The sequence below is a fragment of the Ambystoma mexicanum genome, chromosome 7p (assembly GCF_040938575.1).
Source record: "Ambystoma mexicanum isolate Mex_15411 chromosome 7p, UKY_AmexF1_1, whole genome shotgun sequence".
Classification (NCBI taxonomy): Eukaryota; Metazoa; Chordata; class Amphibia; order Caudata; family Ambystomatidae; genus Ambystoma; species Ambystoma mexicanum.
Genome location: NC_090939.1, coordinates 72,901,021 through 72,928,617, shown reverse-complemented (window position 1 = coordinate 72,928,617; position 27,597 = coordinate 72,901,021). Strand labels below are relative to the sequence as shown.

Here is a 27,597-nt window from a genome sequence, read left to right as displayed (position 1 = left end):
GTGGATCCTGTGCAGAGTGAGCTGCAAAACTTTGCAAATGTACGTGTAGGAGCCCTCCGATGCTTGTTCTGACCTTAGGATAGATGAGGACATGCCTCGGAGCGGTGGATCTGGTTATTCTTAGGGGGAAATTGTGATTTTAGGCCTCAGAAACAGCGTCTCATCCAACGATCTGTGCTTTATGGCAGAAATCCAATGATCGAACTTTTTCACTAAGGCATTTGGACCAAGCTTGGCAGGCCAAACGGGTGACTCCCCTGTAATCATCTCAGGACCAGCTGCCGCTTACTACTTTTAAACTGATTGGTTTACTATGGCTAATGTGCTTACTCACATTTCATTCTGTATTCTGTGCTGTCCCTGCCCTCCGTCCTACAGTGCTCTGAAGTTATACATGTTTGGCTCTTTCCAAAACACTGAAAATGAAATAAACGTACATTCTTTTAGAAACTGTTATTTTTTTTAGCTGCAAAAACTAAATTGCTCACTTATCACAAAAAAAAAGGCAATTCATTGGTTTGGTTTTGTTTAAATGAAAGGAACATGGGAGGCGTTAGAATGCATAAAGGCATTTTACAGGGGTTTTAACTCAATTCCTAATCCAGGACCCACTCATATAATCACTCACCTCTGCCTGAGCGTCAGTTCTCTCCTCGCTTTCGCTCCCCTCCTGTCCTCTCTGCCTCCTTTTCCTGCCTGCAGTCACGGGCTCTATCACTTAGCACTTTCCTCGTTGGGACTTCGCTCCTCTTTGAGACGTATTCTGCTTTCCCACTGGCCCTCCTCTTTGCCCTTTATCTGAACGGTGCCAAGGCATGCAAGAGATCCACTTTTCCTTGGGGCACTACACAGCAGCTGTGTTCGCAGCTCGTGCTGTAAAAGACACGGGTAAAAGCATAAAATAGCGTCTCTACTTGAAAGAAAATAAGTGTGATGTGCTTTTGAAGAAAGGTATTCGAAAAAAAGCCTTCTGTGCCTTTTAGTTAAGAAATATGTTTTTCTGATGTGGGTTTACTATCTTCAGTAGAATATGGTGTAGTAGTTTCAATGAAAAGTAGAATAGAGAGTGAAAAAGAACGTATTCTTTTGTCAGTGTTGTAATGAGTGTTTTTCTTTTACATGTCTTAGACCATGTATCGGGAAGGACCAGGTGACTGCTGGGTAGGCACATATGAATATGCTAATTATGTGTGGGCCTCTTGTGCTGTAGACAGAGCTGACTTCCCCCAAATCTTGACTTTCTTTAGCCTCCTTGGCAGGTGCAGCTAGAGCCCCATCAGCACATTGCAGGCTCTGTCTCCTTTCATCTGATTCGTGTTGGTCTTCATGTTGAATGCTTCCTCTTTTCTTGTGTGTGTAGGTGTTTGGACATGGAAATAAAGCAGCTGTTCATTTGTTCCACAACTTAATGTCTGATTACACATTAGGGAAGTCACATGGCTGGCTTGTGCTTTAGAAAGGCCAGCTAGTGTTAAAACATTCCATGGACATTATTTAGATGAAGACTCGGGTTCCTGCTATTGAAAATTCACCGGCTTCACCAATATCTCTTCACAGCAAACGACCTCTTTGTGTGGCCCCAGAGTGTTTTCTAACATTAATTTGTCTCCACGAAGGCAACAGATAAGGCATGCTTTGTGCCCAGAATATTTTGTTTGCCCAACAGTAGACCAAGAAAGAAAAGCTTTCCTCGGCCCCCTGTTTATAACTTCTTAAGTCGTTGACGAAAACATTTGGTGGAATCGTCTTATTACAGGAGCCCAAACTAGATGGCTAATAGCAGCGACCAAACTGCTAACCACCGCCTTGGAGAAGGCCTCCCAAAACCAACAGGAGTAGCATACAGAAATACCCATTTCAGCCAAAAGACAAGGATGATATCAGGACTATTCCTCTGCCTGAAGTCTTTTCTTCTTCTTTTTCAAAATCCTGTCTTTCTTGGTCTACATCGAGAACGTTGAGAACGCATAGTAAAAACACTAAACGCTCCTCTTCAAGACCAAAACGTCTTTGTAAAAATCTAAACAGATTAAATGCAAATAATATAAAATTTAAAAAAATATATTGTTTTTGTGTTATATTCAGCACTATTTTATACCTAGCTTTGTCAAACTACGACAAACCGCTCTCAGAGAAGCAGACACCAACAGTCGTGATTTCTATCATTGTTACAGGTGTTTGGAAGATTGAGGAAGGTACAAAGTGACATATAGGCAGAGAAGAGGGAAGAGAGGCGTGCAACAAAGGGGGTGGTTAGCAGGGAAGATTGTAAGAATGTCAACGGAACAGGGTGATGGGCATAGAACACCTGGGGAGAGAGGAAGGGGTGCAGAGGCAAAGCAAGGGGTGGCATTGAAGTTGGGGTTTAGGTGGCCCTAGAGAGGCTATGGCAGATGCTGTGCCCACATCACTCTGACATTCACGTGTGGCATCGGTAAGCTTGTGATGCCATTAGCGTGCCATGCCACATGATATGATATGATATTTTATTTGTATGGCGCTCGTAGATCCTAGTACAGACTTTGAACACAGCTTGTTGCACATACCTTTCAATGTGATAGAACTGCAGGAGAGCAGTCACAACATCCCTAGCAAATGTTGTGAAATGAGGTTCTGCAGCAAACGTGTCCCACACTGTGCAAAAGGAATTTGTCGATCCCCGTGCTGCACAATGCATGTGAGTACCATGGTGCCTGTTGGTGTGAACGTGTAGTGACTAGAGTTCTGGGAGGTTTCCAGTGATGGGCGATAGTAATTCGGGCAGGAGATGTGTAAGCCATTTGGATCTCCTTCTGGATACCTTATACTACCTGTCCGGGTTGGGACAGAATCTCGTTCCAAAAGGACTGAAGTCTGCATGCTAGGGGCATAAGTATGGACCCTCTCCGGAATGAGATGCCATCTCACCTCAAAACATGGGCGCCATTTATCCATGTCGTGCAGCAAAATCTCTTTCCAGCTGGTCACTACAGGCCTCGTGATTTCAAATCCTTTGTATTAATGTGAACTGACCTCTTGTTTTTAGATTATCCTATCAGCAAATATGCTCATAACCTCTATGTGTCCCTTTAGTCCCCCCTATTGCTTTGTTTACATGAATCACCACCACTGCACTTGTGCTGCGTTAATGAACTGCACGTTGCTGTTCTCGTTCTTTATGATATTGAACTCTACAATTCTTATCCAATTGCCATGGTTTCGTATATTGTAAAAAAAATGAATAAAGACATTACAACTAAGAAAGTGTAGCGCCACTGAGTCACAATTTCACGTAAGCATTGAGACACTGAACCATAATTCGCTAGAGCTTTCATAATATCAGTTACGACAGTTATAGGTTCTTACCCGCTGCACTATGCCTATTCGTTTTCACAGCACTAATTTTTGAAGACCGGAACAAAAAAGAATTTGCAGAGTAAAAAACTACCATAGAGTAAAGATTATTTTGTGTGACGAGTTTAACATAACCCTTGAGCTGTCTCTTGATTGCTGCCCCTATGTTACGAGTCAGAACAATATGCAGAACTTTGTATTTCTTCTGCTCAAAAGAAAAATTCATCTGTAAATATGGAGACCTTTCACCGACTGGAAAATGAGTACACCTTCATGTAACAGATACATAACTCATACTCCAGGATTGGGTTTTTTTGTGTGCTCCTAGACGTAGTGGGCTTGTCTGGGGAGGTGCGTACTGCTCAGTACATTATTGCTTCAGATCATGCACTAATAGAGTTGGAGCTGCACATTCATGGTGGGCAACCCATGGGTTGCAGATGCTGGCGGCTTAATATATCACTGTTCGAAGACCTTCGGATGGAGATCAGATCACTGAGCAGATACATCACTTTTGCTGGGAGAACGCAAGATCTGTATATGAAATTGAAGTGATTTTGGACTCATTGAAGGCCGAGTCGGGGAGGTGATCGGGATAGGGGCCGCCCAAATAAGGGTAGGAACAAGGCAATAGGGCACCATACTATGTACTCTACAGGATCGGAATAGGAGCCACTAAGTACACAAACACGAGGATGCCATGAGAGCCCTCATAAGTTGTAACACTCACCTTGTATCCACAGGGACGCCACCCGACTGGTCTGCAGCGCTTCTGGGATGGATTCACCTCCCCCGGGGACTTGCACTGCCGTGGGTCTATTCTGGAAGACAGGAGTTCGGTTTTAGCTACAATCACCTCCTCTCAGGACCCGCCTCCCAAGCGTTCCCCTTGCGACCCCCTTAGAGCCTCCCTCACCTTGTATTTCGATAAGGTGTGCTCTCCGTCCTGCTGTTCTATGCAGGGGCGCGTCGTGGCTGGGCAACTTTCGGCCGAGTTACTTCACTAGCGTGGGCGCTGGAGTCCAGCCGGCTGCGACTCCACTCTTGAGGTAAGTCTTTAGTTTTTTTAAAGGAATGTGTGTCCGCAATTGTTGTTGCCCTGTTGACTTCCTTTTCTCGTAAATGCAGAAGGGGTGAAAGACATCGAGCAGATGAAGAGGGCAGTGCTCAAGAAGGTAAGAGAATGCGCAAAGCGCGGCGCTATGAGCGTCTTTTGGAATAAGGCTAACCTGTGCTATTTTCCCTTGCAGGTCTCCGAGAGGTTCCTGGAAGAAATGCAGCCAGATGGAAGCGGAGCGTAGGATGGAAGATGTCCGGGCGGCGAGTTCCAGGAGAGCTTCGGTAAGTAAGCAGAGTCTGGAGGCGATGGAATCGGAAGGCAAACACTTACTAATTGTCCTCTTCTTATCTCTTCTCTAGGGTGTTTCTTGCGGAAGAAGACGAACTCCAGGGAAGATTCCGGAGCGAACGAGGAGCTGGATGTGGAACAGGTAAGGAAGAATAATGGTGTTCTTCTTCTCCCTGAAGATGCAGGCCAAGGATGCTGCGAGCAGGTCTTGGTGAACATCACGCTGCATGTGCAGAACAACGCGAAGCACGTGCCTCAGCTCAGGCGTGGCTAAAATAACCAGCAGGTATCCCAGGTGCCTCCAGGGCGGACCATGTCCTGGATGCTAGACTGCATGATGCAGTTCCACATCGATCCTTGTGGGGGAAGCCATGTTAGTCCATTCCCCAATGGAAACTCCACCTGCCATAAGTGCCTGGCGCCAAAGGCGCCAGGACTGGCTCCAGGACAGCCGAGAGGGGCATGATTGGGCCCTTGGGGCCTTGCAGGAATACTGTGGTGAGGGCCAGAGAGCCCGAGTTCCCAGGCCAGGGGCTATGGTCGTGACATAAGTGTTTCGCTAGAACTTAATTACCAGATAAATAGGAAGGCAGAGTTCCTAGGTAAGAAATGCAGACGGGAGTTCTGGGAGTGAGGGGAGAAATAGTCCGAAAGGCTGAGGCATCCAGTGATATGGTGTCCATTAGGGATGGGCATGGTATAACTAAGGTCAAGTCACAAGATATGAATGCAGCATTTCTTGAATATTACAAGAAACTATATAGCGATGTAGCTAGTCTGGAGGAGATAGCATGCTTCTTGCAGAAGAAGACATTTCTGGTTCTGTCTGAAGACAAGATGCAGTGCATATCTGAAGACTTCACCTTGAAAGATGTTGGCACAGCGTTTGATGCACTTAAGAAAGGGAACAACTTTGGGAATGGCTGGTTCCCCTTAGAGTTTTATTCTGTAGTTAGGGACAATCCGGTTCGTAAGATATACTTGTTGTTTAGTAGAGTGATACAGGGAGGGAAGAAAACAGAGTCCATGGAATCTACACTCATCACTTTAATCTCTAAGACACCAATGAATGGGGTAGTTGTAGGGCAATTTCACTGTTAAATATGGACTTGAAGATAATGACAAGGCCAATGTGGCAACGTGAAAGGGCATAAAGGAGCAGCCAATTTGAGAGGGTTCTTGGACTTGATTGAGCTGAGTCGGCAATTGAAGTTCCTTGTACTGGCTTGGAGCCAGGTGGGATGGTGGGGTTTAATCCAAGGCCACAACAAACTAACACAAGGAAGTGCTATTTGAAAAAGGCCTATCTGTCCTTACAAACGGAAAAGCAGCCTTTTGATTCACAGAGCAGAAGAAATGTAAAGGCCCCTTTCACATGAAAAGCAGGATTTGCAAACACTGACAAGACAATTACTTTACTTGTGCGTTTGCAGTTTCAAAGCAAGACATGAGAAAAATGTTACCCTTCTAACATAAAGATGTCAGGGAAAATACTTAGTGTGTGTTGACAACAGGGTGTAATGTATATGATGCTTCACATGAACAATACTGGCAATTGAAAAGGCCACTTTGTTCCATAGGTCACATGAACATTTCATCTAGGCCCGAGGCAGACCCTTTTGCTTGTTGCTGGGCAGACTTCACAAATGACTCCCCAACTGCATTACTGGCTTTTGCACCCCCCCAGCTATTTACAACTGCAATAAAATGTGGCCTGCCTGAAGGGTGTTGAAAACCATGTTTCGAATGGATTGTGTCCTCCCACGTATTCTTCATCTTATGATATTGGTATCCCAGCTTCAGCTGCTTTGGAAAACATTTTCACCAGGGGGCGCTGTGTTCGAAACCGCAGAGTTGAGATCCCTAGAGGGCCGCCGTCGGGCGTCGACGTCATCCGCTGTATAAAGGGCTCGAGCAGCACCCATTACCTCAGTTCCTTTTTTCCGATGCAACTGCTACGTGTTACGAACGGCGCATCAAGAATTTCTTCCATGATGTCCTTGTCTTCAACTTCCTCCACACCCAAGACAGGGTTAAAAAAATGTCTGTAAAGGCTGAGGAAGGGCGAACAGCAGTCTACGAGGACTGTTTTACTGTGCTGCGTTGGAGGATTGGCAGTTGCTTTTATTTTTTATTTTATTTATTTAAACCCTGCAATCTACGCGCTCGCACTGAGGAGGCAGTTTGTGCAGGGCTGCGTTGTGAAGGCATTTGTGAAGGCACTGAGAGTCACTGTGCCTTTAATCATCCTGACCTGAGAGTCCCTGCCCACAGGAAGCGATGCACAAAAGGGGAAGGTCAGTGCCCTTGCGGCGTAAAGCCCGAGCAAGGTAAGGGCGAGCAGCAGTCTACGAGGACTGTTTTAATGTTTGCTGCTTTGCTGAGCGCTGGGGGCGAAACCAAGGGATAATTCCATCCTGATAAAATACCGACAGAGCATCTTTGGGTCACACAAGGATTACAGCAACAAAACCAGGAAGGACCAAGGGGCGGATGTGATACCTGCCGCTGGTCCATTGTAACACAGGGACGCAGCACGCGCACACCCAAATGGAAAATACGGAGATAAACAAAGAAGAGACGGTAAGTACTTGTAAAATAAAAAACTGCTGGTGCATTAAAAGGGCGATTGAGTAGCCGGAAACTGTCAATCCTATTGTGTTGGGGAGTTGGTTTATAAGGGAACCAAACCCAGAAGCATTCTTTTGAGAACCATATGGCCCATTAAATCGAAAAAGGGGAACAATACACCACAGGAAACGTGGCACGAAGTTTATTTGTTTTGTTTTGCTAACACCACTGCAAGCACCGTAATTACCCAGTGTGAGCGGGAGACTGCGGGAGTTGACTCCTTTGATCTCGTTCACTGGATAGATTAAAGCAGAGCACAATACAAATAGCCCAGCCCTCTACCTGACAAACAGCCCTCCAGAACAGAGTCTTGGTGTGCTTAAGGATTGGAAGATCTAAAATTGCACAAAGGTGGAACAGCGCGGGGTACATTAGCAGCTTGTTTCACAACTCTAAAAGGGGCACCCAGTAAGAGGCCATCTCAAAGTAACCTTCACAACTACAATTAGAGTGTGGACCTAAAGACTCAAAATGAAACTACGCAGTACTAAAGACATGGAGAGAGAAGGGGATGGGTCATACCTTAGCGGTAGCCATGAAACAGCCATTTTGGCCAACCCACAACATCAGGAAAACATTCACCTCAATACCGCTCAGCAAATCCAGGCCCAACTACATGCAGAAGAGCTTCCTGGCCATTCGGTAGGCAGACACAATGAGAAGAACCTAAGTACCGAAATAACAAATAAATGGGAACGGGGATTAGAGTACACAACCACAACAAAAAGAGTCCAACAAAAAATAGAAAACCACTTCGGGAAAAGACGTCATAAATGATACAGTGATGTCGAAGGAGAATCATTCATTCAATGGGAAAACTTGAGGCAACCCCAAACTCCATCTTCTCGTATGGAAATCCCCTCATCACCAGCAAAACTGGGGAATGAGATCGATCCACCAAGCAAGGGGGAAAATCTGGTAATATCGGTACATCAAGATATACAGTCACCTGAAAACATAGGACAATCTTCAGAAGAAGAAAGTGGCACAGACCATCAGGAAGAACACAAGACAAAATCAGACCCTAACCCAGACACATTGAAAGTCTAAACCTTTTGCTCAGTTCACTGGTTTCAGTTTTCAAGATGCTAAAAATGGAGGTACAAGCGCAAAATGGGACTCTCCTGGAGATGACAAAAGAAATAGCACTGTGCGATTCATCCTTAGTTGGTTTGGTAACTGCAACCAATACTAATATGACCCTGCCGCTGCGGGACTTAAACCTAGAAATGGTAAAACAAGGACTAGACATCTCTTCCATACAGCAAAGTTTGAAAGAAAAAAAAACATATGGAAAAACAAAACAACAAATTACTAGGAGAGGTTCTCTCACTATTGAAAGGAAACCGGAAAACAATCCCAGAGGAGGGAAGAATAGAAAACATTCGAGATTACTCACTAGATGACACACCGCTTTCATACTCGGTGCTGGAAGAAGTCCAGAGACTTGCCAATATAGTTGAAGGAGAAATGGAGATTGAGGAAGTGGTGAATAAAATGCAGCCAGAAAAGGCAAATGGGAAACAAACAGAGACAGCTCATGACTGGCAGCATCCTTGCGACCAGACAACAAGAGGCAGGAGAAAAATGAGGAAACGCTTTGCACAAAGAGAGAAGTCAATGACAGCACATCCTAAAACAAAGAAAAGTCAAAAGAAAAAGTTGAAAGACAATAAAAACAATGGAAAGAAAACAGAAAAAAGAATCCCACAGGCAATTCCTAAAACCTCTGGAAACAGTGAGGAACAGGACAAAACAACAAGCGATGTTGTAAGTCCACAGTTTTCCTCGGGGAAAAACAGGACGAGCCAAGAGAAGAGAAATCAGAACCAAACCAAAAAGAACTCTGAAAAGAACAAAATAGGAAATCGTAACAAATCCGAAGGAAATGTAGCAATTACAAAGGCAAGCATCGGTCTGCAAACCAATAATAAGGAAGAGGCAAGCAGTAATCCAAGGACAAAAACTAAGGAGAGTATCCTGAAAGAACAACCTAAACCAGAAAAAGCTAAAGTAAGGAAAGAATCATTTGGAGCCCCTCAAAAAAATGCTGCCCCAAAAGCAATAAAATGGGCTCCAATCTTTCTGAAAAAAGATCTTCAATCTGGTAAAAAGTGCATATGTCCGGTGAACATCGCAATGGCACAAGGCGATCAAAATATAAAAATTGCCCCTATCTTTGAAATGAAGAATAAGAAGATCGGTAAGGAACTTAGTGCTCCTGTATTAAATCAGACAACCCCTGCACCTTCTAACGAAGCAAAAATAAACATCATTTGCGAAGACAATATTCGAAATGGGGAAGGAAAGTCGGTTAAACTAAATAGACCAGGAAAACAAGATGACATCTGCTTGACAATGCAGACTCCATCAAAAACCAATGAACATATGAACCAAAACAACTTGAAAATCTTTACCATCCAAAGAGTTTGGTTGAGACTGCGTTCTAATACAGGGCATCATAAATCACTGAGCAGGGCAGTCCGTGGAGCTAGAATCCTACAGGTTGGAGGTCTCATGTAATGACTCGGAAAAAATACTACCATTAAACATCAAAGTGCCTCAACACCAATAAATAAGGGAAGGGAAATTTCGAATGACTAGAACCTGACGAAAGGGGGAAGCAGAGAGATGGAACCAAATATAAAAGAAAACACGCTTACCATCCTCCCAGAAATGCTCACGCAAGTACTGCAGAATGTAGGACTGGGCACGCAGCAACTTTAGAAAAGACAACCTAAATGTGTTCAGTTGGAACTCGTGGAGCTCCAGTTCTATAAGAGCAAAAGAAACGAGGGCTCATCTTTTTAGTTTGGGTGATGTCATTTTATTACAAGAAACCTGGTTGGTGAACCCATTGAATATCGAAGGATATACAGTTTTCTGCCTACCAGCATTACAAAAACCACTAGGACGACCATCAGGGGGTTTGATGATAGCACTCAAGAACCAGATTTTCAAAAACATAGTAGAAATCGGGAAAAATACATTAGGCTTTCATGCATGTAGAGCAAACACAAAGCTACAAGGGATGCCCTCAACTTGGGTCTTTCTAAATATTTACTGGAACCCAGCCAGCTCAAAACTGGACACATTTTGGAATGTTTGGGCCTATTACTGGAAGCAGTGAAGGTGAATTCAGCCTCCAGCAACATCATCCTGGCAGGAGATTTTAATACAATCTGTCTATATTCACAAAAAGTTGAAGTAAAACATTCCAACGCTGGGAAGACAAGCATGGCTAGATTGTGGAAGGAATTTATGGAATGTTGGGTCCTCAGAATAGTTAATTGCTCACAAGAGAATGATCAAGGAACATACAGAACATGGCATAGAGGGAAATCATCATCTGCTCTAGATTTCATCTTCGTCTCTAAAAATCTGCATGCCTTACCCTCCCTCCTCGTTCTTAAACGCGATGGGGGTAGTGATCATACCAGACTTGTGCTCACATTCCAAAACATTCTAGGAACAAGAACAGAAAGAGAAATGCAGAACCTAGAAGGAAAAAAAGGAAAAATTAGAGTCAGGAAATACAAGAATGGGGAAGTAAAGCTTAATAAGCGGCTAAAAGAGATCCCCGAGTCGATCTGGAAACCAGAATGTGACCCGCAGAGGTTTAATAAATTTATCTGGGAAACACTAGAACCTGAAAATTTAGCGGGGAAAGATAAACAAAACGATCTCCACGTCTTTGATGAAACAACACAAAGGAGAAAAAGAGAGCATAGACAGGCATTACGAGAAATTAAGAAAATAGGATATCCGGTAGAACAACTGAAAATAGAAATAAAAAGAGAAAAAAACAATTATAAATCATGGTCCATCTCACATAGGGAAATCCGAATGCAAACAGATGGGGAATATGTTCTTAAAATATTAAGAGAGAACAACAGCAAAACATTTTGGGATGCACTAAATCAATTTGAGGGGGAAACAGGAAATTCCCTTTGTAACCTGGCACCAGAAGAAGACTGGGTCAATTATCTCACAGAGACCTATAAGAGTCAGAGTACCTGCCTTTTTTTAACCATACCAGATATGCCCTGACAACTGAACATCAAAGAAGAAGACATTTTTGAACTTATAATTAACTCCTCAACATCTTAAGTTTCAGGACTAAATGGCCTGACCTATCAGACACTTAAAAGTGAACCGGAACTTTGGTCGAAACTACTATCCTGTCTCTTTAGGGAAATCCTCAAAAAACGGGTATTCCCATTTTCTTGGAAAACAGCACTCGTAATACCTTTTTTCAAAAAAGGTGATCGTCGGGCAGCTGCAAACTGTAGGCCAATAGTGCTGCTAGACATTGAAAGCAAAACATTTATGAGACTCCTATTAAACCACATCTCAAAATGGGTAGATGACTTTGAGATTTTGTCACGCTTTCAAACAGGATTTTGGAAGGGACACTCAACATCAGTTAATGGCCTGATCCTAAACCTCTTGAACGAACAAACAGAGAAAATAAACTCTCCCCCATTGTATGGAGCATGGATCGATCTATCGAGAGCATGCGATCAGGTAGAACAAGCATTACTTTGGCAAAAACTGCGAAAGTGGGGAATGCCAAAAACTTTACTATCAGTCTTAGTGGAACTGCATAGAGCAACAAATCTAAGAGTTTGCCTAGACGCAATGGGTCATCTATCAAAACTAATAGAGGTAAATAGGGGGGGTCAGACAAGGGTGCCTAGGAGTGCCTCTTCTCTTTAATCTGTTTTTGGCAGATATGGGAGATTTTCTAGAATCAGCTGGTTGGCCAGTCCCACCTTAAATGGGAGAAAGATCTGTTGGCTGGGTTGCGCAGACGATATAGTACTTCTCGACAGAACACCAATAGGTCTGCAACGTCTGCTAACGAGACTGAATGAGTATGTTGAATCAAACAGACTAACAGTTAACCCCACTAAATCAAACATTCTCATCTTTAAACACCCATTGACAAAAACTAAATATAAAAACTGGAAATTGGGGGGGTGAATGTATTAAAGTTGTAGAAGTTATAAAATATCTGGGTTATAACATACATGCGCATCCAGCCCAATATAAAATAGATTCTGAGGTTATGGATAAGGTAACACAAGCCGGATCCCAAATGGTCAAACCGAACTACAAATTCTGTAAATTTTCCATCCTTCCATTGGTAAAGTACTATTTAGCAAAAGTGGTACCAGTGATACTTTATGGACTGGAGGCCATACAGGGACTCTGGGAAACAAACTGGGAAACATTTGAGGGTCGACTATGGAAAAGAGCACTGGGTCTTCCAAACTGTACATCCATAAAAAGCCTGCGATTCGAGCTGGGCTTAAAGTCATTAAAGTGTATGGCAGATTGGAAACTGATTTCCCTATTTCGAGAAATAACTATGGGCAAAAAAACATCCCTATATGGAGACCTCAGGGCTCAAAAAGCACAGGGTAAGTCACCTTGAAGTGGAATCTCTTATCCTAAGCCCACTCAATATAAAAAAAAAATGGAAGTGCTAGACTGGATCGAAACAATAGAAAGTGTTAGATCGGATCCAGCCCAATGTGTGTTCTTGAGGGGGGAAAATAAACTTGGGTGTCTGTCGGGCTATTTAATGAAATCTCCTAATAGAAAGCTCCGCTCAAACTTCCTCAGAATGAGATAAAATTTAGTCCATTGTGGGGCAATCTTAGGAAAGCGAAACCAAGGGGCCAAAGCAAAAAAAACTGTGCTCCATTGCATAAACCCTGTCAAGCAAACACTAAAACATCTACTTACGGACTGCGAAGGTTCATGGACACATCGCTCAAGACTATTTAGGAACTTTGTGCGCAGAGAAGAAGACATTATATCTGACTTTTTGTGGGACAGACTTATTTCTGGTACAAATGCTGCATTATCATCGGCTGCTATACAGGTGCTAATTAACTGTGAAATAGTCATTTAAACCTGTTTATTCCAATATTGTGCACCTAGACGACATACAAAAGTGGCAGTGTTTGGCAAAGATTATTTTATTCTCGTTCATCTGTAAAGCAATTTTGTCATTTGTTTGCTTATTTGTTTTTCTTTTTGTAAAGGCTCGGAGCCAAAACAAATAAATAAAAAAAATAATTAAAAAAAGAATTGTGGCAGGAAGATGTCTATAACTGACCCCCATCAGAATTGCCTCTGGTGCCTCAGCCCAGACCATCGGGTTGATGAGTGCGGGTCCTGTCAGGCCATGTCAAATAAGGCTCTTAGGGAACGCAGAGGTAAGCTGGCGGTGGGGGAGGAGAAATATAAGTTTTCGAAAAGACAAAAGGATTCGGGTGAATCCAGTAGAAAATCTCGTCACGAGTCGAGGAGGTCGAGATTGGAGAGTCGCTCGAGGAAATCTTCCTCGTCTTCGACTAAAAAGTCAAAAAAGCAACGTCATAGTTCTTCTTCCTTCTCGTCCTCTTCTGAGAGGAGAGTAACTTACCCATCAAAGCACGATTCCCCAGAAAAATGGGAGGCCTTCAGGGCTTCAATGCTTAAAATATTCGAGAAAGCGGCCCAGACCCCCTCGAAGTTGCCGCGTGGTGATCATGCCTCTACTCACTCTAAAAGTGACAGAGGAAAGTCAAGATCTAAGCACGCAAGGGTTGAGAAAGAGTCGAGAGTGTCTTCAAGGGAAAGTTCCCTGACGCCTCGCACTAAGTCTAAGCCTCCGGTGCATAAATCGGAGCTAGCGGAATCAACATCGACGTCAAAGCCAAAACTCAACTTGACACAGTCGACGACCATAGCGTTGAGACAGCTGACGAAAATGACGTCGCCACCTTTAGCTGTATCGAAGCCTTCTTCGACAGCATCGAAGCCTCCTTCGACACCGTTGAAGCCAGTGTCTACCCTATTGACGCCTTTGACGCCTTTATCGAGGCCTTCTTTGATACCAAGACCCAAGTCGACCCCATTGTCCATGCCTAGGCAAATTCCACCTTCTTTGCCTGAAAAGACTTTCCACCCTCAACCTAGACAGGAATTTTTTCAATCCATGTCATCTATATATGAAGAACTTTCCTCTGAAGAGGTTGTCACTCCAGCTGGAGTTAGAGTTGGAGCCAGAGAGGGTCCTGAAGAACTAGTGGACCCACAGTCTAAAATAACAGACCTTTATGACTGTCTCCAAAATGCTAGTGGCTTAGACACTTCACCTGAAGTGGATTTTGAAAGGCCAGATCCTACAGATCATGCTGATCCCAGTTATAGGAATCTCATGGGAGGGGTCATTGATTTTATGGGTTGGAAAGCAACTTCGCCAGATTTTGACCAGGATGACATGACTGACATCCTGAGTGAGGATCCCTTAAAAGATCCTGTTCTCCCATTCCATAAAGCACTGCAAAAAAGGGTAATGGTAAATTGGAATACTCCTGATTCGATTGCAGCAGTAAATAAGAAACTGGTACCAAAATATAGGCCAGCTTATCAGATCCAGAATATTTATCCAAACATCCATCTCCTGAAAGTCTAGTGGTGCAAACTGCAACCTCCACTAGGCAATCAGCTCACCCAACAATACCACCAGACAGGGAGGATAAAAAGGTTGATGCTTGGGCCCGGAAAGCTTTTTCTTCGGGCAGCATGGCCCTGAAATCGACTAATGTCACTTGCACATTAGCATGATTTACTTACACCCTGTGGGACTGCATGTCATCAGCAGCTGAACGCATCCGGAAGGTGAGGAGCAGGATGGTTTCCTGGCTATAGTGAAGGATGGTAAAGAGGCTATGGAGGAATGCCTTCAGTCAGGATTGGACACTGCGGATAGTATAAGCAGGTCCATGGCATCTAGCACGGTCTTGCGCAGATTTGCATGGCTAAGGAAATCTGGTTTTGCACCTGATGTGCAGTCTAGATTACTTAATATGCCTTTTGACGGCTTGAGGTTGTTTGGCAACAAGGCGGACGAGAGCTTGGAGAAGCTGCAGACCTCGAAAGCGGCAGCAAAATCACTCAGCGCCGCTATAAGGCAACCTCAACAACACTCTTACTGAGGCTCATGTTCCTGGAAGAGTCACCCCTTTCGCTTCTATTCCTCTTTTGGAAAAGGGAGGGGGCAGGCCAGTCAGAGAGGCCAACAGAGAAAACCACTACTACCACCTCAGCTACTGCCGCAGCCACTGCAAAGCCACTTTGAGGTCTTAACCCACAAAACCCCAGTGGGAGACAGAATCACTCGGTATCTGGACGAATGGCAGGGCATTAGATCAGATGCCTGGGCACTAGAGATAGTGACCCATGGTTACTGTCTTCCTTTTCATCAAAGACCTCAAAATCATCCATCGGGAACCAACTCTGTAAAAATTCCAGATCCGCTCCTTGTGCTGGAGATTTTAACCCAGCTAGAGAAAGGTGCAATAGAACATGTACCTGTAGCAGAGAGGAACAAGGGCTGGTACTCCCCCTATTTTCTCATCCCCAAAAAGGACGGAGGATTGAGACCCATCTTGGACTTGAGAAGCATGAACAAGTTCCTCAGGAAGGACAAGTTCAAGATGGTTTCCCTTTCTCAGATCCTTCAGGTTCTTCAGCTTCAGGACTGGCTGGTTTCATTGGATCTTCAGGATGCTTACTTTCATGTGCCAATTCATCTCAAGCACATAAAGTACCTGAGGTTCGCAATTGGTGGTTCTCATTATCAGTTTCGGGTTCTACCATTTGGGCCCGAGGGTTTTCACCAAACTGGTGGCGGTGGTGACAGCGATTATCAGAAGGGGGAATCACGTCTACGCTTATCTGGACAATTGGCTAATCCGGGCGAGTTCATTTGAACGAGCTCAGGAACATCTGGCCTTGATCTGCCACTTCTTACACTGTCTGGGCTTCTCCCTCAATTACAAGAAGTCACAAATGATTCCAAGCCAAAAACTACAATTCATCGGAGCGATCCTGGACACTTCCTCAGGGAAAGCCTCGCCTCCCGAGGGGAGAGCTCACCACATTCTAAAGATGGTAGTGAAGTTTCCAAATGCCCAACATCTACCAGGTTTCAACTTTCTAAGGTTGCTAGGCCTCATGGCATCCTGCATTTTCCTGGTGCCAGAGTCCAGATTGAGGATGAGATCACTTCAGTGGGCCCTCAGGACTCAATGGTCCCAGTTTTCGGAGGAGATGTGGCTCAAGATCTCCTATGGTGGGCTTGCAAGGAGAATATCCTCATGGGGGAACCTTTTTGGCAACCATGGCCGGAGATAATGGTAGTGACGGACGCCTCACTCACGGGGTGGGGAGCCCACACCAACGATTTGACAATCGGCAGTCGGTCTCCATCGGGGTCCAAACTACATATCAACCTTTTGGAGCTGAGAGCAATCAGACTAGCGCTGAAGGTTTTTCTGCCCTCTGTACAGGGAAAGAATATCCTGATAATGACGGACAACACAGCGGCCATGTACTACCTCAACAAAAGAGGAGGAGTAGGGTCACTTCCACTGTGCAGAGAGGCAATGCAGCTCTGGTTCTGGGCAATGCAAGAAGGAATCTCTGTATCAGCAGTTCACCTCGCCGGAGAGTTAAACACGGCGGCAGAAGCTCTGAGCAGGCAGAGCACAGTCTCCCATTAGTGGGAACTAGATCAGGAAGTCCTTCAAGAGATCTTCGCCCTTTGGGGAACCCCTCAAGTGGATCTGTTTGCGACCGAGGCTAACCGGAAGTGCAAACAATATTGCTCGAGGGAATTTCCCCCGAGACCCAATAGGAGCTCTTAGGGACGCGTTCGTAGTGGACTGGGTATTTCCACTCCTTTTACGCGTTTCCTCCAGTCCCTATGATTCCTCATGTAATCAGGAAGTTGAGAAAGTTCAGGTAAACCATGATCTTAATTGCCCCGGATTGGGCCAGGAGGACGTGGTACCCGGAACTTCTGGCCATGTCCATCTGCCCTCCAATACGTCTTCCACAAAGAGAGGATCTTCTCTCGCTAGAGGAAGGTCGGGTTCTCCATCCAGAGGTCAAGACACTCAGTCTTCACACATGCTTTCTGAGAGGAAGATATAAGGATTGGGGCCTCCCGGGTGACATAATGGAGATTTTGCCTTCGGCTAGAAGACCAGCAACAAAATCCCTGTATCGTTGTCATTGGAACAAGTTCAGTGACTGGTGCAGGGATAAGAATGTGGATCCATTTCTTTGTAATACTCCAACAGTACTTTCGTTTCTCTTACACTTAGCCAATTTGGGGCTCCAAGTTATAACTATAAAAGGTTACTTGGCAGCGCTATCTATCTTTAAGGGCTCCTCGAAAGCGGTGTCCTATTTTAAAATGCCTTTAGTCATTCAATTCTTGAAAGGGCTGACAAATGTATACCCTCCGACACCTTTTCAGATGCCCATCTGGGATTTAAATCTAGTCTTAACATTTCTCATGTGTGCTCCTTTAGAACCTTTACATTCTTGACCATTAAGACTGCTCACTCTTAAAACAATTCTTTTAGTGGCTATAACATCAGCCCACAGGGTAAGGGAGTTGCAGGCACTTTCTTGTAAGCCTCCTCAGACCATTTTCCATAGGGACAAGGTTATTCTAAAAGTCAAACCATCTTTCTTGCCTAAAATAGTGTCTGATTTTCATCTGTCACAAAAAATGGTCTTACCTTCCTTTTATTCTCCACCTCACGCTAGCAAGGAAGAGGAAAGTTTGCATAGACTGGACCAAAAAAGAGCTCTCAGCGTCTACAGTTCCAGATTGGCAAATCTCTGACAATGTGACCAACTATTTGTTGAATATAATGGGCACAAATTGGGCCTTGCAGTATCTAAACAAACTATCCAGATGGATAATTCTAGCAATTTCTGAATGCTATAAACTAGCTAGGAAAGAGCCTCCAGAAGGATTACGGCAGGGATCCTGAACGTGTAGCTAGGGAGCAACATGTTGCTCACTGCACCCTAAATTGTTGCTCGCCAGTTGCTCTGGGCCATGGTTTGGAGGCCTAGAAGGAGGTGCTGAAGGAATGCGTCCCCAGTAGCACTCTAGCCGGGACAGAGTCCTGGACTGTGCAATAATGTTGGCCAATGAGCCTGCTATGGTTCCAGCTGGCTTATTTTTATACAACGCGAGATTTGTTTATTGCCACCATGCAAATTAATTTTCAGTAAATGTCCTTACTTATTATAGTAGTGTAATTGTTAAAACGCTATCATCTTCAGTTACTTTTCCCAGCTGACAAATGTATTAATGAGTACAATAATTGAACCATGTTTGGGTCCTGGAGAAAATTGTCATACTCTGTTCCTTAGTACAGCTAACAGGAGCAAAATGGACAAATAGGTGGCATGCATACCCAACTTTCCTTTATTAAATAATTAGCATGCACTGCTTGGTGTACAAGTGAGGTTTGCGTTTGATGCCACCATGCATTATATTTATCAGAAATATTACATTTTAGTGGCATCTATATTTATTATTACATAGTATCCTAGTGTAAAAATGGTCATAGTTTGATACTCTGCCCATCTGACACATGGGTAATGGTCAGATAAGGTAAATGCATGCAACATTTTTTAAATTAATTTACCCTGTATTCAAATCCAATTCAGTTACTGTTAATGCGTTTACACTTATAAGCCAATTAATTAATCCAAATACTTAGTTAACACCACCATACCCATCTATGAAGTGGTCATCAAATGCTAATAGTTTTGACCAATGTGGCCACTAAGTCTTGTGTAAAATCCCTTTTGGGCAGAGAAAAGAAAGAGAAAAGAAAGGTATTCTTTTTATTCCTAACCAGTTCACCAATGTAACATCCCACTGGAGCTTTAAAACACACCATTTGCCATAATATTCCCAAATGATTGCTATGATGTAACCTCCGAAGCCCCAATGAAGTGTTCTTTAAAGCCAACCATGTAATGACCTATATTACTCAATTAATATTTAATCGTATTTCTCCATTAAGTTAGCAATGTTTAAAAACATGCATCATATTTTTCATAAAATTCACACAGAACAAGCCCAAAATAAAAAAGCAACTTTAACATATTCCAAAATGCTATATACAAAAGCCTGATAATTACAATTAATTATAAAAACATTGCACCCATGCATTCCACGCTTATGCAAAACAGACACAACGACAAATTAACAGAAAAATTAACCAAATCTTCGCCTCCTATTTTGCAAGGCCATTTGTGCTTCCTCCTGCCCACCTTCGTAATTTATTGAGGAGTGGGTACATTTAAACGTACCATTACCACCAGCCTCCTGCCTTCTGGGGATCTTATTTCACAGATTTCGCCTTTCAATCTTATACGTGTACGCAAGTCTGTATATAGGGCTAAAGAGGGCAGCCTAAGTATAGTTAGGAAATCTGCCTCTTTTTCCATCGGACAAGCTCTTGCTTTTGGAACTATTTTGAGGTGACTTAATGCGCCAAATTTAGTTATATCCCATCCCTATCCAAATGGACAGTGCCTTACAACCGCCCATAACCTTAAGTAGCTTTCTTTACCGGGCAAGGCTACAATTGCACTTGCAGTGAAATTCACTTTATGATTAGCGGACAGTCCCAGATGTGCTTTAAAAAAATAAGTGCACAATCTTAACTAGCCCAACGCTTTCAAATTGAACACCCCCAATTCAGCTCATAAGACAGTACCAGGTGCATCTGCAGGGGTGCCTGCGATTTGGCACAGGAATTTATTTTGCAACTCCTCCAGGACTTGACAGTTTGGACCACCCTAGATTTCGCTGTCATAAAAATCATGGAACAGACCTTTGCCGTATATACCTCCAGGCACTTCTCCAATCAGAATGCCCCAAACTTGAAATAACAATGTAAAAAGCCCTTTAATCCTTAATGATGCCTTTTCAACTATCTTCTTAAAATGATTTACGCAAGCACCGCTCTTTGAGAAGAGTAGGCTCAAATAAAAATGAGACTGCCCCCTCATCTCTACATTCATTTAAAAACTAGCTACAAGGTTTCACCCTTTTTCTGAACACCATCATTTTTGTTTTTATCATATTTAATTTCAAACTATAGTTCCCAAAATAGCAACTTGTGTTTAGCGGGCCCTTTTGGAAATCTGCCGGGGCAAGTCCAAAATAGCTGTGTCTTCTACATAAGGAAGCATGCTAAAAAAATGCACCCTTCAGAGAGGGTGGATTAACTTTCCTAAGAGAAGTACTAGAATCAACATCCAAAATCGGTGGTGGAAAACAATGTATGATTCCCAGATCTTGTATATCGGACAGATGCTGAGATGTCTGCGTATCATCGTTGGATAAGACTTATTAAAACATTAGTGACCTGTAAGGGTCTAGAAGTAGGACGTGGACACAGTGGGCTAACGATGTTTGGCATACACCTTTATTGAAAATAAAGGGGTGGGGTATTGGGGAAACTCCTGCCTTTTCCTAAAGCTGAGAGGGATTTCCCTACCTCAACCAAAACTAAGGACACTGTCAGGATGTTTTTTGTTTAAAGTAAATAGTCCGCTGTCACAAGTCCAAAGCCTATTTTCATCCCTCACACTATTGACTAAACTATAAAAAACAAAAGGTCTTCTTAATTCAGAAGAATGGGTTGTAGAGCCAATCAAAGAGTTCCAAATAACAAAGGTTTCAAACCCAAAGTTCCTAAATGTATAACAAAGTTCCATAAAGTTCTCAGATATTTCTCAGTTACACAAACGCAATCACTCCTTTGTCCTGGTTCCTTCTCATGGCAATTCTTTATTTCTTGCAACACAACAAAGGGCAATGACTCATTTGCCCTGGTTCCTGCTCTTGTAGCCAACTTTGTTCACTTCTGCCAAGTATGTTCTTTAGTAAATTGCTCTGTGGTGTCCCTTCTTCTCATGGGATTGGGTCTCAGACCACTCTTTATGGTCAGGAACTGGGAGCCCTCTTCTCCCAAGTACCACCATGAGGAAGAGGACTTGTGTGGTTCTTGTCTAGTGGGTCGCAGCCACCTCTTCATTGTGTGCAGGTACTTGGAGCCCTTTCCTCCTAAGTAGTTCCACAAGTAGAAGGACTCATGCTGCTTTCATTTGGTGGGTCCCAGACCCTTAAGATTCTCTTGTTGCGGGACAAACCTGATTCACGTGCCTGCCAAGTCCTGAGACTATGAAGATGCTGACTGCACCTTCTTAGTTTCCCACCAGCCATCCTGAGCACTCCCCCGACCCCTAGGTAGCCTTGTAGTGGGCTCTGGTCTGCCCGGGAACACTGCAGTGTCAGTCTTTCCATTGGCAGCGCAGTCTTCCTTTCACGTGCTTCTCAGTCTTAAGGAACACCGGGAGCTTCTCTCTGCCAGCTCGCCTTCTGGTCCTTCCACTCTGGACTGGCCCTGGTCCTTCCAACTCTCCTCTTGGCATCCTGGTGTGCTTTCTTACACCTTCTGCACTGTGCTGCCTCCTGCAGCTACTCCATGGGGGACTAGACCACTTCTTCCTGAGTCTCTCTTCCTTTTCTACTCTACATTGACCAATGAGCAGCCAGCAACAACTAGACCGCTCAGTGTGATTCTTAGGAGTACTCTTACTGCCTCCGCTCCTCCTCTTCATCCCAGTACTTGTTCTAAGTTGTCTAGAATTCTCATGTTGGTTCCGCAGGGCACTCTACATTCCTCCACGCTTCTCCTTTGTCTCAGTGGTTGGAAATAGTATATCTTTCAACTCTTCCCCATTCTTCCTCATCTTAGTATTTCTCACCTTGATGTCCCTTGGGTCAGTTGTGACCCAGTACTTTCTAGGAAAATGGCAGGGCGACTATAACTCATGAGTCTATTATGGAAGGGGTTGTTCTTAGGGTTATAGGATGGGGGCTACGGTCTTGTGGTTGGGAGGGATACCGCATTCTCAAGGTTGGTCATCCCTAGTCCTATGAGGGGTTTCTTCTCCCATGTGTTCCTCTCCCTGTGCACCAACCCCAGGGGAACTATTGTACCGAGGATACAGCGCCCTGGCCCCATGGGAATGGTCTCCATCCTAGGGCAGAAGGGACAACATCCACAGATTCGTCACAGATCCCAACAAAATGTAAATTATGTCACACTGTTTCTATCAATCAAATACTGCCAAAATCCACCCCGGAGTCCTATGGACTCCATCAGTGGGGACTAACATCGCCAATATATATTACAGCAGTGATGTCCAATGGATATGAAGAAGGAGCAGGGAAAGAGACAGGAACTGCAATATTGATCAAATCATTATTTCATTTTATTTTAATTTGTTAAAAGATTACCAAATTACAAAAGTATTTCTTTAAAGTTTTAATCACTCTTCTGATTCATTCATACCATTCATTCATACATCCATGATCCATACCATAAGGCTTCTATTGTCCTATATACAATTCATCAAAGTAGAACAAATGTAGAAAAACCTATGATGTAACTTTCGTGATTTTCAATTTCTGCTAATCATAGTCCACATAGTAAAATTCGACTATAGGCGGCCGAAACGTTTACATTGTTTTTACATCGGACATCCAATTCATAACAGTTTAGACCTGAACAAACTCTAGTTAATTTCCACCAGATATTTTGAATACGTCTTCTACATGATATGTGAAGATAATACCAAAGTCTAAAAGTAAACATAACAAAAACATTCAATTAAAAGGACAAAAAATAAAAAGCTGTTAAAACACGTTTTTACTTTGTTTTATTTGCAGTTCCTCTCCCTTCATCCCATACTTCCTCATGTTCACCAGTTTCTAAAGTTAATAAGGGGCAAACTAGAATCTAGTTGCTCGTACCCAACATCAATAGAACCTTTTCTTGTTTATTCTGGGATATAGACGATATTTCTTCTTTTATATTCTTGGCCCAAAAACAAATTAACAGTTGCACAGCAACTTATTCTGTATCAAAAACAACAGAAGCCTTCACTCTCAGGCTCTTAGATCTAACATCCCTTATGGTCTATTTTTAAGAGCACATAGAAATTGTTCTAAATTGGAGGACTTTGTTAAACAATCAAATATTATAGAGGAAAGATTAAAAAACAGAGGATATCCAAGTAAACTAATAAGGCAATCTAAAAAACTAGCCAGACATCAGCAAAGAGTGGAATTGTTGAAAAAAGATTGCACAAAAAAAATCATTAAATAATCAACTGGTGTGTGCACTAATATACAACTCTCAGCTCAACAAAATAAAGAAAATCATAGCCAATCATTGGCATCTATTGCAACTAAATATGTCCACATTATCGAAACCTGTATATGCTTTTACAAAAGGCAAGAACATCAAAGATTGGATTTCAAAAGCAGATAGAAATACTGTACAAGACAACAAGTTAAAATAACTACTGCTTGGGGGATGACACCCATTCTAGGACATTACCCGTGTGGTGGTTGTTGCAACTGTGCATCGACTACGGCAGTTACGAATATCATTATAAATAAGAGGAATTGGACATTAAAAAACCATTCCACATGTCAAAGCAGCAATGTAATCTACGCGATAAGATGCCCATGTGATAAAACATATATTGGGAAGACCTCACGGGCAGTTAAACTAAGAATAACTGAACATAAATCGAAAATTCGAAATAAACTAGTAAATGCCCCACTCACAGCACATTTTGTTGAAATGAACCACAAATGTGGGGATTTGCATTGGTGGGTATTAGAAAAAGTAATAGGGACAGACTCAGCAAATACAGCGAATAGATTATCGCAAAGAGAACAGTGGTGGCTTTATCACATGGAGAGCTACACAAAGGGACTCAACTTACAGGAAGAATGGAATCCATGCATTAGATAATGTTGAATGACATCTATGATTCACTTTGATACATTTCTCTATGAGAAGGACACATTCCATTCGATATAACAAATGTGTAATTCTGTAATTCTGGGGTGACCCAGATTCCAATTAAAAAACCTGCCTTAGTAATAACAACAAAATACCTTGCTGTAGGCTTAGATAACAACATGCAGCGAATACATTGAGGAGATGAAGATTAATATTATAACATCCAATCAATAGTCATCCAGTTGTAATTCGTCAAATTTGTCACCTTTTATAGTGTAACCAACCGCTGTCTATGAGTGTGTTTGCACTCCAAATGAAACCTGATAGATCATATTTGCACAGTAATTAGAACGATAGAAATTGACATTTTTAAATACCATCTCTAATTATGAATAAAAATATAAACATATGTGAAACACACATGAGTAATAATAAATTGTGGATAAGAACGGTTACATAGATACAGACATATTTCCAGTCCTCTATGCCATTCCTTGAGTTGTCTATGAGTATGTTTCCACTGCAGACGGTGCCGGAAAGATTATTTTCATAAAAAGTAGGAATTCTCAAACAACATCTGCCATTGCAAAGACATTTGATACACACGAGTAATAATAAATTGTCGTCAGGAATGATTACGTAGATGTAGACACGTTTTTAGTCCATCCCTTATGGAGTGAGGCAACATTTAAGAAGCCGTCTTCATTGTCGGCTACCTGAATACCACACGATTAACGCCGGGACAACTTGTTAGGAGCATGCGAAGTTCAGCTATCAAAAAGGTATGGTTGAACCTTACTTCCGTGGCCCAGAATTATTAACAAAAGTAGCCTATACGCACTTAGAGTATGTTTTCTATTAACATCTTAAATAGACTGTATTCTCCACACTGGAATGTCACCGTACGTACGTGAGGCAGCACAGCAATAAAAGACTGAAATGCTGCTCTTTCCCAGTAAATGTAAGGCTCACCTGGTATCCACGGGGACGTCGCTCAGCCTGTATTGACCCTTATGACCTCGAAACCTTCCCTGGAGGCTGTTCGACTGGAGACTGGCCCTGAAACACAGGATTGGTGAGTTTAACTCCCTATTGTCTCTGTGTGCTTGAACCCCTTCTTCCCCGGGGTCCAACCCTTCCCTTTGATCCACAGCCCACCTTGTTTTCTTGGATAGTGTGCTCTCCGTCCTGCTTTCAGCACAGCGGCACATTGGTTGATGCGGCCTCGTTGCTGCCTAGTTACTTCACTGGCAAGAGTCCGACAGGTAAGTATAATGAGTCTTTTGAACAGTTCTCTAACTTCGTTCCTTTCCTTCCTTAGATGATGGCTGGTGTCTGGGGATGGTGGCGTGCTGCTGAGATGAGTAGTGCTGAAGATGAGTGAGAGCGCGATGCGCGATGCACCCCTTTCGTATTTGCATTGAAATGAGTTTTTTTTCTGTGTCTTTTAGGTGCCGCAACATTTTCAGCGTGGATGCCGGTTATGAAGAAGAAATGCGGTGGGCAAGCACGGTATGCGGCGCCTCTAGATGTTTCCACGCTAACCAGGAGTGTCTTTTCCCTCTTGCAGATGGATGAGAAGTTCCGGAGACAGAGTTCCCCCAGAGTGGCTGGGATTCAGGTAAGCGTTTGAAGCTCGTACAGTATTTAAAAATAAGCGAAGATTTGCAGAATGCTTACTAATGCCTTTTTTCTGTTCTTTTCTCTTTTCCTTAGGAAGCGGCGTGCCGGGATAAGAATGACACCGCCAAAGATGCCCGCAGAACAGAAGGAGCGATGAATGATGGCCAGAAGCGCCACAAGGTAAGGCTGTTCCTAAAGGTGTTCTTGTTCTTGCAGGAGCTGAGCGCAGAAGAAAGATGCAGGCCTACTGGAGACCGATCCGAACACAGTGAGTGTCACGCTGCAGGTGCAGAAAACGCAAAGCATGTTTCTCAGCCTGGGTGTGGCTTAAATAGTCTCTGGCTATCCCAGGTGTCTCTGGGCTGAACCACACCCAAACGACTAGACCACACATGCAGTTCTGGAAACCAAAATATGTGGGGGCATCCATCTTGTCCCCATCAATGGACTACAAGTCCAATTCCCAATGTTATCCTATGGGAGTGAGTGAGTCTGGTGCCACAAGCGCCAAGTCTGACTCCAAGTGGTTCTTTGGAGGGATGGAGAGGCCCTTGAGGGCCATGTAGGTGATCATGGCCTGGCTCCAGCCTGACATCTTGGAGGGCTGAGGACATGAGGGGCAGGAATCATGACAGTAAAGATTGCAAAAAGGTAAATTATGAGGGGGATAGATGCAAATGAACAAAACAACAAAGAGAGTTAGTGTAATTTACCTTTCGTGCTATTCTGTTGTTTTTTATGCGGAATAGGTCGTATTAAGAACACTGAAAATGGGAAACTATTAGAAGCAATGCGTGAATGATGGTTTAATATGCCGTTTTCGGAACAATGTAATATCTGAAAAGGTAAAAACACGAAATTTGGGAGTATTTATTTAGCTAAAATGTAGCTGTATGAATAAAGACAAAATGACTAAAGGAAGTTATATTGATAGTTGGCTCTATCCCTTTGGCCCCAGGCAGAGTAACTGTACAAAGGATTTTATTGAGATTCCCGAAAGTGGGAAACTACTGGCTGCGGAATGACAGTCCTAGACCAGCATCACATTAAGGTAAACTGTTGAGTGCACATAAAAATAAGAGGATGAACGGAAATTAGTTCACCTTTGCCTGCTTTATGTGGGGAAAGAACGAACAATTTGGTGGTTCAGCTTGTTTCTTAAAAATTGCTCTTCATTCGCTTTATAAAGGATTGAAAAGAAGGAGTTTTTTTTAGAAAAGAAAGATAGTGCAAATTTAATGTGAGTGAAGACACAAACAGGCAAATTCTGTCTTGAAAACTTGAGTAATACAAATACTTATTGCAAAAATATTTCCTAATTTGCATTTGTTGCTGTTGTATCGTCAGGTCATCTGAGGGTGCACATTTGTATATACTTTGTATAATGAGGAGTTAATTTAACTCTCTCCACCTGTTTATAAACAAGATTGATTGACATTTCAAATACAGTCCAGGATGTGCTAGCTGACTTGTTGGTTGCTTGCATATGTAGATAACTGATTGCTGTGCAACTGTTAATTTGTTTTTGGGCCAAGAATATAAAAGAAGAAATATCATCTATGTCCCAGACAAAACAAGAAAAGGTTCTATTGATGTTGGGTACGAGCAACTAGATTCTAGTTTGCCCCTTATTAACTTTAGAAACTGGTGAACATGAGGAAGTATGGGATGAAGGGAGAGGAACTGCAAATAAAACAAAGTAAAAACGTGTTTTAACAGCTTTTTATTTTTTGTCATTTTAATTGAATGTTTTTGTTATGTTTACTTATAGACTTTGGTATTATGTTCACATATCCTGAAGAAGATGTATACAAAATATCTGGTGGACATTAACCAGAGTTTGTTCAGGTCTAAACTATTATGAATTGGATGTCCGATGTAAAAACAATGTAAACGTTTCGGCCGCCTATAGTCGAATTTTACTATGTGGACTATGATTAGCAGAAA

General features: G+C 42.9%; 1 protein-coding gene across 10 annotated transcripts in view; it reads right to left on the bottom strand.

Annotated features, from left to right (window-relative positions):
- Positions 1-27,597, bottom strand: part of CASR (calcium sensing receptor) — a 1,433,568-nt gene that overhangs the window by 1,312,527 nt on the left and 93,444 nt on the right. Inside the window, exon 1 of one of the 10 annotated variants that reach the window (XM_069635807.1) lies at positions 629-726. The exons of the other annotated variants lie outside the window; for them this stretch is intronic. The gene's annotated coding sequence lies outside the window, so the exon portion shown is untranslated. Of the gene's footprint in view, positions 1-628; positions 727-27,597 lie in introns of those variants that run through there. 10 annotated transcript variants of the gene reach the window in all.